At 43.8% G+C, this 14031-nt stretch overlaps 1 long non-coding RNA gene across 1 annotated transcript; it reads left to right on the forward strand.

The window, feature by feature from the left end:
* Window positions 1–4002: 4002 nt before the first annotated feature.
* On the forward strand, window positions 4003–7360 carry LOC119850514. The gene is made up of 3 exons (XR_005290895.2): window positions 4003–4336; window positions 5198–5341; window positions 6207–7360. It is a non-coding gene; the product is annotated as an uncharacterized LOC119850514 (long non-coding RNA).
* The last annotated feature ends 6671 nt before the right edge of the window (window positions 7361–14031 follow it).

Raw genomic sequence — 14031 nt, forward strand, 5'->3', positions numbered from 1 at the left:
TTTCTGTTTGTACGAGATCAGGGCTACATTAGGCTCCCTTTTGCATCAAGATATATCTAGAGTAATTTTGGAGGAGCTAATCCAGATATACACAGATGTAAATTAGAACCTAATTTGACCCCTGGTGTCTAGGTAACAACAACAGACAATGGGTAGAAAATGATTTGATTAATATGTGATAAGGTATCACTGAATCAGCTTGTTCTATTATAAAAGAAATATACACTATGTAAGATGTGTGAACATCTATTTATTGCAATACATTTTCCAATCGGGGTTAAGTGATAGGAACATTATACTCTAATCCATCTCCATTAACTCTGAAAAGGGATACCCTTGATTTCTTCCCAGGGACATATTCCAAGACTTTCACAAATAGATAAAAAGGCCTGGGTGAAGTTTTTCTCACAAATAGTTTATCTGCTAAAAAATGTAATCTTAGTCAACCTGAAACTATTTGTGAATTTGACACAAATTTACCAAAGGGTTTGGGCCAAAAAAACATTTTCAGGTTAGATTTGTTAAGTGGCTGGAGGTGTACTGCTTGCCCAGCTTTATCTTTAGTCCAGTATATAGGTGGTGGCAATGTCCCATATAACTTCTGCCCAAAGGAGAGGGTGTTCACCTGGGATGTGGGTGACAGAGGTTCAATGCCCCCCCCTCCCCCCTGTTTTGGAACAGTGAGTTGAATTTGAAGTTCCCACTGCTCAGGAGAATGCCATGAGGCCTAGGCTATCAGGTAGTCTAGAATCTCTCCCACTGAAGGTTTTCCACTTTGTGTAAATTAAATTGTCATTGGAGCAGGGGTTAAATGTGAGTCTCCCTCCTCGAGTTGAGATTCTTTACACTGCACATGGATGATCTAGTGCTTTTCCCCTTCCAAATTCTAATCCACTGTTCTTCTGAAATTGTGTTATACATATCACCTTTCATTTTGTAAGCAAGAAAAGAGAAATAATTTTTCCACTCTATTTAGCACTGATAAGGCCCCAGCTGGAGTATTGTGTCCAGTTCTGGGCACCACTCGTTGGGAAAGATATGGACAAACTGGAGAAAGTCCAGAGAAGAGTAAAAAAAAAATTAATAGTCTAGAAAACATGACCAATAAGGAAACATTGGAAAAGTTGGGTTTGTTTAGTCTGGAGAAGAGAAGACTGAGGGGGGACATGATCACAGCCTTCAAGTATATAAAAGGTTGTTATAATGAGGAGAATGTTAAATTGTTTTCCTTATTCACTGAGGACAGGACAAGAAGTAAGGGACTTAAATCGCAGCAAGGGGTATTTAGATTTAACATCAGGAAAAACTTCCTAACTGCAAGAAAGACGAGAATGGTGAGGTATCCTCTATTATTGGACCAAATTCTGTTGAGAGAGACAGGCTTTCAAGCCACACAGAGCTCTTCTCCAGGTCTGGGAAAGGTTCTCTGAGGATTACAGCAAAATGCAAGGTGGAACAGATCATGGACTGACACCCCATCACTGGAAGTTTTTAAGAAAAGGTTAGACAAACACCTGTCAGGGATGATCTAGAAAATACTTAATCCTGCCTTGGGGCAGGAGACTGGACTAGATGACCTGTTCAGATCCCTTTCAGTCCTTCATTTCTATGATTATATGATTTTCTTACTTACACATTTTGTTTCCTTCTCAGACTCTTTTGAACAAGATGCACAGATTTACCAACGTCTGAGGTTGAGAAGAGAACTTTGTGTGTTAAATGCTTAGTTATGGAAAAGGTAAGAAGATTGCTGAGAATTTCTTTTTCAGAATTTCTAATCATCAACAGCTGGCAAATTACACATTTCAGAAGAGTTCATGAGTATCTGTAGTAATGTGATATGCTTTGGAAAGTGGTGACACCTACAACATTTTGTGTAAACTCTGCAAGCCAAATTTTGCTCTTACACTGATATAAATGCATCATAACTTACTTTAAACCAACAGGATCTGCGGGGATCAGTCCTTGTTAAAATCAGGCTTTTTATTTAAGTACCTAAATCTGGGTTTAAGTGATGACCTTTAGGCACCCACATGTGAAAATTACGTCAAAGTGACTTGCCCACAGTCACACTGGAATATAATGGCAGAGTCAGGAATAGACTCCTGAGCCCCAGCCTTGCACCTTTTGCACACAGTCCTCTAGGGATGTAACATTCTGGACAGCTGAACTAATCCGTGCAATCCTAAAATGGACTGGTTATAGCAAAAAGACTTACAAATATTCCCTTCACAAAACATAACAGTAACTAAAAGCATAAACTTACAAAGAAGAAATGCTTACCTGGCTGTAGAGAGGAGATTTGAAACTTGCTAGATGTTTGGTGTGGTGTCTTGCAAGTTGCTGGAATATAAAGCATTTTGAACACCCACTGGCATTATCATATGTTGAAATTATTAGATGTACGATTTCTTAAAGGTATCTTCCATAACTAAATAGAATGCAATCCACAAAATATTTTTTGTTAGTCATAAAATATAATTATCATTCTTATACTCCTAGAAAGATAAGACACTATTTATCAGAGGCTACCTCTGCTGTATATTTTCACTGATCCTCCAACACAAATCTGCCCTAAATATGGTGGATTAGGCCCCCTTGGGAATCCTCCTCCACTGCCATAGAGTTACCGTAGCCATGACTAATGAAGAGAGTGTGGCTAGGGAAAAGTGAATGCGCATAACTTTATTCACATGAGAAGGCCCATTTAATTCACATGAATAAAGTTGTATATGTGCTTAAGTTTTTGTAGGATTGGGACTTGAATCTTTATACTTTCACCAATCGCATAAAGAATCTCAGAACAGAGATCGGATAATCTAGTGGTGTTTTATTTCGTAGCTGAGAGATCTGACAAGGCATGGGACTGGATAACAGATTTATCAGTTTTAAGGCCACAAGGGACCATTATGATCATCTGGCTCAATGGTTCCCAAACATTTCACCAAGGTGACCCACCAACTGCATTTTCTTTTCTTTTCTTTTTTTTTGATAATCTATTATTACATACTTGAACCCTCTGCCTGGCTCCAAAACCCAAATCCCAGCCTGGTGTGGAGGGAAGCCCCACCAGAGACAGGATTTGGAAAGAAAGCCTGCTCCAGCTGCTGTGGGATGAGCAAGGGGTGAGCATGCTCTCCAAGCCTGCACCCTCCCCCAGGGCTTCCCCTCCATACCAGTTGTGCTTGGAGAAGTATATGTTTGTCTAGGGTAGTTCTGGCCCTGGTCGTGATAACCGATCTGTAACCTTCCATGACACACTAGTGGGTCAGGACCCCACCATCTGGGAAACACTGATCTAGTTGGCCTCCTGCATAACACAGGACAAAGAACCTCCCTCATTAAACTCCTCTTTAAGCCCATAACTTCTGTCTGAGCAATGTATAGCATATCGTTCAGAAAAATCACCAGTCTTGATTTAACGATGTCATGTGATGGAGAATCTTACCCATGTAGGTAGATGTAGACTGTGATTAAGTCAACTCTAAACCTTCTCTTGGATAAACTAACCAGGTTGACCTTAAGTGTCTCACAACGTGGTATGTTCTCCATACCTCAAAACATTGTTGTAGCTCTTTTCTGAACATACTCCAATTTTCAGCATCCCTTTTAAGGTGTGGACTATGCTAGCTGACCTACTTAAACTGCTGCACTTCTTACTGTTGCTGCAAGGGTCTGTCCAATTTAACCAAAGCTCTAGAATTTTGTTATATTTTGAAGAAATTTAAATTTTTATATATGTATATATATATCACTCTTTCACAATGGGGTATTTACTTTTTTATGTATTTCTAACAAAATGGAGGTCCCTGCTTGGCAAATAATAAAGAATCTTGTGTAACAAGTATAATTTCCTACCCACCTGGGGCTCAGAAAGGTCAGAAGAGTAGCTGGGTCAGGAATCTCCAGGATAGGGTTTGATGCAGGGAGTCAAGAAACAGCTGGAACTGATTGGCCTCCCAGGGAGCCAGGCTGGGGCAGGTAAATGGAAGAAGTTAGCTTTTGTGATCTGACATTGGCTTACTAAGAGTACAAAACCGATGGGTCACAGAGGGGCTTGTTCTAAGATGCTCATTAATGTGTTCAAGGTCTGTTTGGAACTTCCTCATACCTTTTCTGTGAAAGAAGAAGAAACTGGAGACTTTATTAAATATTGTTTGGAACTTTTCCCATATCTCTTCCCTGAAGGAAACAGAAGCTGAAGACTTGGTTTAAATCCTGAGGAAAAGGTTGTTGGAATTGTGCTACTTCTCTCTAAAAGAAAGGAGGCATCAAATATTTTGTTTTCTCAGATTCCTCTGGGGCTTGGTCTTCGTTTCTTCAATGTAGAGGCAAGGTAACTTTGTTACTGTTTTATGAATATCTTGCTGTAATTCTTTTACCATACTAATCATGATAAGGAAAGGGGGGTATGGTGTTTGAGAGTGTGCCTCTGTATCTGATGAGACTTAGCGACAAACGATAACATCAGAACACCAGGGGAGGTGGGGCAACAGCCTACTTAGAGCCAGTTATTTAAGTCAGGACTCCAGGTCCACAAACCACATGATGTGGGATCTTGATCTCCTAAAGGAGTGACTTGAGGTTGACCACAGTTGAGGGGGCTGGAAGTTATCAAAAGACAAGGACTACTTGGAGCACTGCCTGCTTGCTCTCGCCAAGCAGAAGGAAAAGAGACCCCTGTGCTGGTGGAGTGACATGCAGGAGAAGGGACTTGGAGTCCAGAAATCCCAAAGAACATTCCAGAGTGGTGAGGAAACTGAGGCAGGGAATGACATAAGTGTCCTGTATTTTCCATGGAGGTGTACTGTGTATCTTGCTTTTGCTGTTGAAAAGTAAGTGTGATTGCAGTGCTGCCAACTTTCATGATATCTCCCTGACTCACAACAGCTGGGCTGGGGTTGTAGCCAGTCTGGTGATAACATAAGACACTCCAGCTTCCTGGTGAATGTTAGCTCTCCCTAGGGGGAAAACAGTCAGACTGCTTTCCCTACTAGGGAAGAGCAGCAATGCAAAGCTACTGCATGAATCAGGCAGAGTTCACTTGCCCCTCTCCTCAGGAGCTGATGTCATTCTCACAGTGGGAGAAGGGGAGGAAGAGAACAGCGCAGAAAGAGCCCTGCAGCTTGGGGTAGCTTCCTCCTCCCACTGTGAGCAATGGGGATGACCCTTCTGCTCCTCCCCTTTCTCTCTGCAGCACATGGCCTGGGAAAGGGCAGCAGGGGATGAATAGCCCCCAGCCTATAAGGGGGAGAAGGGGGACCTGCTGGAAACCCCCTTCCCAGGGATTGGGGAGTGAAGAGCCCCAGGAGTTGCAGAGAGAGCAGAAGTAAGGCTGTGGGTAAGTAGTTCTGATGTGGGGTGGGGGACAGGGAGTGAGAGTTCCTACAGCAGGGGTGAAAATCACCTTAATAAATATGGGAGTATTGGCAATGCTAATTCTCTCTCTCTCTGTCTCTCTCTCTGGGGATGAGCAATGGGAAGTCAAATATCAAAAAACAGATTAAAATAAATATAAAATAATCTCCCCCCTTAAAGCTCATTGGGCTGGGGGACAGACTCATGATTTTTGAGCCTGGGGGGGTTGGCGATACTGGATTGGTTTAGAAATCCCTCTGCAAAGTGTCTTATTGGCTTCATCAAGGGTTCCCCAGAAGGGTTAAACTGTAAACCAGAGTGCCCACTGGGAGGGCGGAGCTGTGGGCAGGGTGAGCTTGCCTGTGGGGGTTCAGCAGTGGCCATCGGGCTGAGGCCACTTCCAAGAAGGGGTATCAAGTAGTCTAATCTCAGAGGGATGTTGACTGGGGCTGTGACATTGACTAAAAGATTTTACAAAAAGCGCCAGCTTTGTGCAGCAGATGTTGACTTTATGTCCTAGCCCAAAACCTAAAACATTTTGGTTTTCAGCTGAAATCTGAAAACCTCTTATTCAAAAAGCCTGCTGCGGTGCCTCCTTGGCATTGCAGTGCAGTTGATGAGCCAGATGGGAGTCAGGATGGTTCCACAGGATGGACTTACTGGGGGGTTGATTTGGGTTCTTTCATTTAAAAAAATAAAGAAAACCTAGCTATGTTTGCACACACAAAGCTATGTTAAAGGAACATTAAGATTGCAAAGTTAAGCACACAAGAGTTAGGAAAGACCCAGATTAAGGTGTCTATTCTTCATGATACAGTTTCTAATTACACAATCACATTTTTCCACAGGTCTGCTGCCTCGTTCAGTGCACAGGATGGACAGCGCTAAATAAATGAGCAGCTATTAAATTTCTGCGTTAAATATGTGGCCCTTGGCTTTATTTACTGCTTACCGTTCAAACACAGCACTGAGAACAGAATTATTTATTTCCTTATGAGTTTTTCTCTGGCACTCATCACTGTAGCAGCTGAGTTCTTCCCAAATGTTAATGAATTTACATTCACAATGTCGCAGTGAGGTGTCGTTCTCTCCATTTTACACTTGAGGAATGGAAGCACTGGGACATCAATGTCAACAGTATGCACCAGTGTGGGAAGTGGGGGTGCTGTGGGGCTCCGTGCATAAAACCTGGGGATGTTTCCCATGCCTATGTCCTCCACCCACACTCTGCTCCCCAACCCCTTGTCTCACCCTCGTCCCAGGCCTCTGGTACCACTCCTGGGGCCCTGGCCGCTGGCCCCGTGCCCAGCTCCACAGCTGGGGCTCTGATTTTGGCCCCACAGGTGGGGTCCCGGCTGCCAGCCCCTGCCCGGGCTCCGATCCTGGCCCCACATTCACCCCCAGCTGTGGCCTTGGCCCCCTTACCTCTATCTGGGTCCCCCCATCCCGGAGACACAGCCCTGCTCCCAGCCTCAAGGGTGGGGGGCAGACAGGTAAAGATACTGACTTTCAGCACCCCCACTACTAAAAATGTTCCTGTGCCACTGACAGTATACATTGATTTGGAGTGCCCAATTTGAAATGCTTATCGCCTGACTTTTCTGTTGAGTTGCTGGGGCCACAGATTACTAGTACATAACCCACTAGGGAGCTATGATCTTTTCTACCAGTCCCTTGTAGCTTGTTAAGCTTCATATTCCTTCAAGTGTGTTGGTCTTAAAACCAGTCTCCCACTTCTTCTTTGTGTTATCATTTGTGTGATGGTGGGGAATGTCTTCCACCCTTCTTTCAAAATCCTATCATGCATATTCAGCTCATCCCTTATGTGATAATATCAGGTAACCGCCTATGGCACTTACTCCTTGCAATTTGGCCAGTTCTGAAGTCTGAATTGTTTTACTGTCTGGAGCACCCCATCCTCTTGGTGCTTTACTGGACTTCCTGGAACCTCCCATCAAAGATGCAAAGGTATTGTGGCATATTCATCAATCCCGTCTTCTATTCCGCAGAGCCATTTGTGTTACACTAAGCAAGGCTTACCTTCCAGAGTGCATCTGCCACCAGTAGACCCTTTCCTGAGCAGTGCCTTATCCTGAAAATCACCACGCTGCCATCTCAATAACAGGTATTGTAGACTTTGGTGCACTCAGAAGTGGCTTCTTTATGCTGCTTTCTACTGGCTTCTGATCCAGCTGCACATTTTGCTTGCATTGTGCCCAAAAGTGAACTGATGGAATTGTTTCTTTCCTAAGAGCACAGCAAGTAGCTCCTTTTCCATCTGAGCATATCCCCTTTCTGTGTCTCTCAGGGCTGTAACAGAAGATGCTATGGGTTTTGCATCCATGCTGCTCCTAGGCCTCCTTCTGAGGCATCACGTCGCAGTGCTAGCTATTCCATAGGGTTTTAGTATTTTAGGACTGGTGGCTTACTTTGGACTTTTCTTTACTCTTTCAAATGCCTGTGTCACACTGTCTGGAGTAAAAAGAAAAGGAGTACTTGTGGCACCTTAGAGACTAACAAATTTATTAGAGCATAAGCTTTCGTGAGCTACAGCTCACTTCATCGGATGCATTTGGTGGAAAAAACAGAGGAGAGATTTATATACACGCACACAGAGAACATGAAACAATGGGTTTATCATACACACTGTAAGGAGAGTGATCACTTAAGATAAGCCATCACCAGCAGCAGGGGGGGGAAAGGAGGAAAACCTTTCATGGTGACAAGCAAGGTAGGCTAATTCCAGCAGTTAACAAGAATATCAGAGGAACAGTGGGGGGTGGGGTGGGAGGGAGAAATACCATGGGGAAATAGTTTTACTTTGTGTAATGACTTATCCATTCCCAGTCTCTATTCAAGCCTAAGTTAATTGTATCCAGTTTCACAACCATGTGTGCCAACCTTAGGGCAGACTGTCAAGAAGCAGGGCCGAGACGCCAAACTGGTTAGATGTTATAATTAGATTTCACAAACCCACTAACAAATGTGAATTTCTAAATCTCTGTAACTGTCTTACCATGGAGTCACAGGCAGTCCTCTTGGGCATTCCGATCTATCTTGCCACTCAGGCAAACTGGATTATGTGGCAGATGGTTGCTATACACCACAGATTACAAAATATTCAGGTTGCTCCCAGTCCCAAGAGACCAGTCACTTACCCCAGGTCAATTTGTACCTTAGATCTTTCACCAAAGACAAACACTTATAGCCAATCCTGTAATTAATTAACTAAAGACTTATTAACTAAGAAAAGAAATGAGGATTTTTACAAGGTTAAAGCAAGCAAACTTATTTCCTTCTTCCAGAATTCAAGCTGATGGGACAAGTCCTTTTGCATGGAGCCTCTTCATGGGTATGCAGGGACAATTAGCAAAGTCTTTATACTCTGATGTCTCACACTAGCCCATTTTAGTTTTGGATAGCCTCTCCTGATGCACAAGAGGTAAAACCTTTCATAGGGATTTAGCATTTTGCACTAGGTAATGGGTTTTTTTTCTTGGTTAATAAGTTATGTATTTGCTATACAGTTGTAAAATGTTTGTTCTGAAATATCTAAGTATTACCTTACAGCATGGAAAACAGACATTATCAGTAGGATTAATACATGCAGCAACTTACAAGCATTTCATAAAGACTAAACACATGTTATAAGTCTAATATCCATCTTAACCATACTAACACACAGGTGAGCTGGTCTGGTTTCCAGTAAGGAATCAGTACTCAGCTGAGGCCTAAAGCCTTGGCAAGAACTGGCACCTGGTTTGCCAGCATCACAGCCTGATTTTGGGTCTCTGATCATTCCCAGGGTGCATCATTATATGTTAATGGTCTCAAAGGGTCATAGGCTTCTAACAGGTGGGAACAGAATCTGGAAAAATCGTTGGCCAACCCTATAAATTGCTGGACTCCCTTTGGTCTGAGCATTTCCTTAATGGCAGTCAAAACGTCTCTCAGTGTGCCACCAAATCCCTCAGAAGTCAAATTCCTGGAGTAGAGAACCTCTGTTCTTCTCATTTTCAGCCTGCCTGTATTCAGCGTAATATTGCGCTCCTGGCACCTGTTTAGAAGTTGCCACAGCTTAGTTTTGAGGATTTGGATTGCCGCTTCCTTAATATCTCCTTCCTCTGCAATAAGAATGTTGTCAACTATACTCTTGAGGTACCCAGTTCAATTTTCCGTTGGAACACTTCTGGGGCCAGGCTGATGCCCATAAGCTTTTATACCCACGGCACCTGGCAAAAAGTGTGACACAAGTTGTCAGGTGGCTGGATGGCTCATCTAGCTCAGTACACCAGAACCTGTTCTTGACATCACAAGCAGCGAATGCATTTCCCCTGGATATATCACGTAGTATATCCTCAGTCACTGGCAATGGCTAGTGACTTGTTTTCAATGGTTTGGGGTCCATGGAGATCCTCAGTTTACCTGTTAGTTTTCTCACCATGACTAGGCAGCTTATCCACTCTGTGCTAGTTTCTATGGGAGTAATGATGCCTCTTCTTGGAAGGCTTGACAGATTCTTCTTCAGTGACTTCAACCGTGGTAATGAAACTCTGCATTTCAGTAAAAAGAAAAGGAGTACTTGTGGCACCTTAGAGACTAACAAATTTATTAGAGCATAAGCTTTCGTGAGCTACAGCTCACTTCATCGGATGCATTTGGTGGAAAAAACAGAGGAGAGATTTATATACACACACACAGAGAACATGAAACAATGGGTTTATCATACACACTGTAAGGAGAGTGATCACTTAAGATAAGCCATCACCCACAGCAGGGGGGGGAAAGGAGGGAAACCTTCCATGGTGACAAGCAGGTAGGCTAATTCCAGCAGTTAACAAGAATATCAGAGGAACAGTGGGGGGTGGGGTGGGGGGGAGAAATACCATGGGGAAATAGTTTTACTTTGTGTAATGACTCATCCATTCCCAGTCTCTATTCAAGCCTAAGTTAATTGTATCCAGTTTGCAAATTAATTCCAATTCAGCAGTCTCTCGTTGGAGTCTGTTTTTGAAGCTTTTTTGTTGAAGTATAGCCACTCTTAGGTCTGTGATCGAGTGACCAGAGAGATTGAAGTGTTCTCCAATGGTTTTGAATGTTATAATTCTTGACGTCTGATTTGTGTCCATTCATTCTTTTACGTAGAGACTGTCCAGTTTGGCCAATGTACATGGCAGAGGGGCATTGCTGGCGCATGATGGCATATATCACATTGGTAGATGCGCAGGTGACGAGCCTCTGATAGTGTGGCTGATGTGATTAGGCCCTATGATGGTATCCCCTGAATAGATATGTGGACAGAGTTGGCAACGGGCTTTGTTGCAAGGATAGGTTCCTGGGTTAGTGGTTCTGTTGTGTGGTTGCTGGTGAGTATTTGCTTCAGATTGGGGGCTGTCTGTAAGCAAGGACTGGTCTGTCTCCCAAGATCTGAGAGAGCGATGGCTCGTCCTTCAGGATAGGTTGTAGATCCTTGATGATGCGTTGGAGAGGTTTTAGTTGGGGGCTGAAGGTGATGGCTAGTGGCGTTCTGTTGTTTTCTTTGTTGGGCCTGTCCTGTAGTAGGTGACTTCTGGGTACTCTTCTGGCTCTGTCAATCTGTTTCTTCACTTCAGCAGGTGGGTATTGTAGTTGTAGGAATGCATGATAGAGATCTTGTAGGTGTTTGTCTCTGTCTGAGGGGTTGGAGCAAATGCGGTTATATCGTAGCGCTTGGCTGTAGACAATGGATCGAGTGGTATGATCTGGATGAAAGCTAGAGGCATGTAGGTAGGAATAGCGGTCAGTAGGTTTCCGATATAGGGTGGTGTTTATGTGACCATCGCTTATTAGCACCGTAGTGTCCAGGAAGTGGATCTCTTGTGTGGACTGGTCCAGGCTGAGGTTGATGGTGGGATGGAAATTGTTGAAATCATGGTGGAATTCCTCAAGAGCTTCTTTTCCATGGGTCCAGATGATGAAGATGTCATCAATGTAGCGCAAGTAGAGTAGGGGCATTAGGGAACGAGAGCTGAGGAAGCGTTGTTCTAAGTCAGCCATAAAAATGTTGGCATACTGTGGGGCCATGCGGGTACCCATCGCAGTGCCGCTGATTGAAGGTATACATTGTCACCAAATGTGAAATAGTTATGGGTCAGGACAAAGTCACAAAGTTCAGCCACCAGGTTAGCCGTGACAGTATCGGGGATACTGTTCTGACGGCTTGTAGTCCATCTTTGTGTGGAATGTTGGTGTAGAGGGCTTCTACATCCATAGTGGCTAGGATGGTGTTTTAGGAAGATCACCAATGGACTGTAGTTTCCTCAGGAAATCGGTGGTGTCTCGAAGATAGCTGGAGTGCTGGTAACGAAGGGCCTGAGGAGGGAGTCTACATAGCCAGACAATCCTGCTGTCAGGGTGCCAATGCCTGAGATGATGGGGCGTCCAGGATTTCCAGGTTTATGGATCTTGGGTAGCAGATAGAATACCCCAGGTCGGGGCTCCAGGGGTGTGTCTGTGCGGATTTGTTCTTGTGCTTTTTCAGGGAGTTTCTTGAGCAAATGCTGTAGTTTCTTTTGGTAACTCTCAGTGGGATCAGAGGGTAATGGCTTGTAGAAAGTGGTGTTGGAGAGCTGCCTAGTAGCCTCTTGTTCATACTCCGACCTATTCATGATGACGACAGCACCTCCTTTGTCAGCCTTTTTGATTATGATGTCAGAGTTGTTTCTGAGGCTGTGGATGGCACTGTGTTCTGCATGGCTGAGGTTATGGGGTAAGCGATGCTGCTTTTCCACAATTTCAGCTCGTGCACGTCGGCGGAAGCAGTCTATGTAGAAATCCAGGCTGCTGTTTCGACCTTCAGGAGGAGTCCACCCAGAATCCTTCTTTTTGTAGTGTTGGCAGGAAGGTCTCTGTGGGTTAATATGTTGGTCAGAGGTGTGTTGGAAATATTCCTTGAGTCTGAGACGTCGAAAATAGGATTCTAGGTCACCACAGAACTGTATCATGTTCGTGGGGGTGGAGGGGCAAAAGGAGAGGCCCCGAGATAGGACAGATTCTTCCGCTGGGCTAAGAGTATAGTTGGATAGATTAACAATATTGTTGGGTGGGTTACGGGAACCATTGTTGTGGCGCCTTGTGGCATATAGTAGTTTAGATAGCTTAGTGTCCTTTTTCTTTTGTAGAGAATCAAAGTGTGTTTTGTAAATGGCTGCATCTACCAATGTGATATATGCCATCATGTGCCAGCAATGCCCCTCTGCCATGTACATTGGCCAAACTGGACAGTCTCTACGTAAAAGAATGAATGGACACAAATCAGACGTCAAGAATTATAACATTCAAAAACCAGTTGGAGAACACTTCAATCTCTCTGGTCACTCGATCACAGACCTAAGAGTGGCTATACTTCAACAAAAAAGCTTCAAAAACAGACTCCAACGAGAGACTGCTGAATTGGAATTAATTTGCAAACTGGATCAATTAACTTAGGCTTGAATAGAGACTGGGAATGGATGAGTCATTACACAAAGTAAAACTATTTCCCCATGGTATTTCTCCCCCCCCCCCCCCCCCCCACTGTTCCTCTGATTATTCTTGTTAACTGCTGGAATTAGCCTACCTGCTTGTCACCATGGAAGGTTTTCCTCCTTTCCCCCCCCTGCGGTGGGTGATGGCTTATCTTAAGTGATCACTCTCCTTACAGTGTGTATGATAAACCCATTGTTTCATGTTCTCTGTGTGTGTGTATATAAATCTCTCCTCTGTTTTTTCCACCAAATGCATCCGATGAAGTGAGCTGTAGCTCACGAAAGCTTATGCTCTAATAAATTTGTTAGTCTCTAAGGTGCCACAAGTACTCCTTTTCTTTTTGCGAATACAGACTAACACGGCTGCTACTCTGAAACCTGCATTTCAGTAGTATCCTGGGCTGCATGTGGGGATATATTTCTAACTTCAGCTTGCTCTCTAGGTGTCCATCTTCTTGCATTTCATCCTTGCGTTCTGTTAGAATGCTGGACAGGGCGCATGGTGACTGGTATCTCTCCTCTCTCACATTAAAGATATTCTAGTGTTGTACTAAGATCAAATCCATGGCTTACACTGTCCAGTAGTGGGTGGTGCATCTATGTGTCAACTACTATAAGTTCCAAGCTGTCTCTCATTTTGTGGGTTTCTTATCAACCATCTGTATTTTCCCACTGACCTCCAAATGGTTCTATTATACATAACCACATCTGCTCACATTTCTCCAGTCTAATAGTGTTGTTTATCAGGGTTGAAGTACCCTACAAAGTTAGGTCAGTTTAGCTACATTGCTCAGGGCTGTGAAAAATTTCATACCCTCTGCAATGTAGTTAAGACACTGCTAGTTTGACAGAAGCATTCTTCCATCAACCTCACCACCGCCACTCAGAGAGGTGGGTTTACTACAGCAATGGAAGAACCCCTTCTATTGCTGTAGCGAGTGTTGATGTAACAGTACTACAGAGGTGCAGCTACATCTGTAGCGTTTGTAGAGTAGACACAGCCTCTATGTTCCAGTTAATCTTCCTGGAATGGAAGCAATCACTGATCTACTGCTGTAGCTGCAAGTATGGCAGTTGAATGGCTGGCAACCTTTTTGCTGTTCTGACTACCTGCATGCCGCTGTTTCCTCTCTTTCTAGGTGTGCTTTGTAGGCCTGTTAATCACACA

Source organism: Dermochelys coriacea, chromosome 2, assembly GCF_009764565.3.
Source record: "Dermochelys coriacea isolate rDerCor1 chromosome 2, rDerCor1.pri.v4, whole genome shotgun sequence".
In the NCBI taxonomy this organism is placed as follows: Eukaryota; Metazoa; Chordata; order Testudines; family Dermochelyidae; genus Dermochelys; species Dermochelys coriacea.